This window comes from Sinocyclocheilus rhinocerous, unplaced genomic scaffold (genome assembly GCF_001515625.1).
Source record: "Sinocyclocheilus rhinocerous isolate Xijiao unplaced genomic scaffold, SAMN03320098_v1.1 scaffold189, whole genome shotgun sequence".
Lineage (NCBI taxonomy): Eukaryota > Metazoa > Chordata > Actinopteri > Cypriniformes > Cyprinidae > Sinocyclocheilus > Sinocyclocheilus rhinocerous.
Window position 1 is genome coordinate 406,875 of NW_015667354.1, and position 1,566 is coordinate 408,440.

Sequence of the window (1,566 nt, forward strand, 5' to 3'; positions counted from 1 at the left end):
CAGCCCTGCAGAGTTTTGCTTCAACCCTAATCAAACACACCTGAACAAGCTAATCAAGGTCTGAAGGGTTACTAGAAAGCTACAGGCAGGTGTGTTATAATTAGGGTTGGAGCTGTACTCTGCAGGGCTGCGGCTCTCCAGGACCGGAGTTCGCCACCGCTGCTATAGATTATAATGTTATAATGGCTAAATTCACTTGTATAACATTTAAAACAACATTTTATTTCTAAGTGTTTTAACAGTCTCAATTTTAATATTGGCTTAATGATATAGGTCATACTTTTAAGAGGTCCTATTATGCCCCTTTTTACAAGACGTAATATAAATCTCAGGTGTCCTGAGAACGTCAACTTCACATCAACTGTCAAATGCACACAAGTTCACATAAACGCAGTCAGTTTGTGTCTGTGAACATAAACAGCCGCACATGTATCAGTATATTAGATCTGTGAAACAGCGTCTCTTGGACATGGTGATAACACACAACTAACGCAGATCAACCAGGCCTCGCTCCCTCTTATCTTCTGATGTATGCCCTGGGTGGGAATGATTTAAATGAGGGATATTGTGACATATAAATTCCCGGTGGAAAACTCAGGACTATACTCAAAGTGTTTGAGGGAGTTCAGAAAGAGTGCTTACTGATATGGAGAAGAACTCCTATTGGAGTGGACTTTGCTGATCTTTTTCATGCAAAACAACATTACACACTAGTAAAGGAAGTAAATGTAAAAAAAAAATCATAACGGGACTCCATTAATATTGCTGCATCTCTAGCAGATCAATCTAACAGAGCAATGTTTGGGCTGATTTTATTATTAAAAATTAAAATTAAATCACATTTAAATCACTGTAAGGCAATTTGGGGACAGAAAAGCCATTTGAGTTCTTACAGTGAATTGTGATTGCGGTAATTCAACAATTAAGCAGATGGCTAGGATAACAAATAGCTGTAATCATTGGTTTGAACGAGTATGCTTCGTTGGCCTTGGAACACAAACATTAAAGGGGTCATATGATGTGATTTCAAGTTTTCCTTTCTCTTTGGAGTGTTACAAGCTGATTGTGCATAGATAAGATCCCTGAAGTTGGAAAGACTAAAGTCTCAAAACCAAAGAGATATTCTTTATCAAAGTTAAGACTCTGCCACGCCCCCCTAAAACGGCTCATTCTAACACGCCCCCACATATCTACATCACTATGCGGAAATATTTGCATAATGCTGCCCAAATGTTCACGCAAAGAAAGAAAGCGTGGTTTCAGTAACCGCAGTTAGTGTTGAAGCAACCATGTCAGGGAGACGCTGTGTGTTTAAGTGCGAAAGCAAAAGCACTTTATTTGGCCTTACGAAAGTAGATGCATTTAGGAATCTTTAAGATTACTTACAACAGAACAGCAATGCATTTTATGGACGACCGTTTCGTGAACCTAGGAGAGGAGGTAATTCTGACTTTACTATGACAATCTGGCGCTTCTGAATCAGCTACTGTAAGTATGTTTTGTTACTAGTTTAAGTATTTGCTATTGACTGTTCAAATGCGGAGTTTTGCGCATCATGTGTGCGCG

At 39.1% G+C, this 1,566-nt stretch overlaps 1 protein-coding gene across 3 annotated transcripts in view; it reads right to left on the bottom strand.

Annotated features, from left to right (window-relative positions):
* Positions 1–1,566, bottom strand: part of LOC107733857 (activating transcription factor 7-interacting protein 2-like) — a 12,352-nt gene that overhangs the window by 4,248 nt on the left and 6,538 nt on the right. The window lies entirely within an intron of this gene.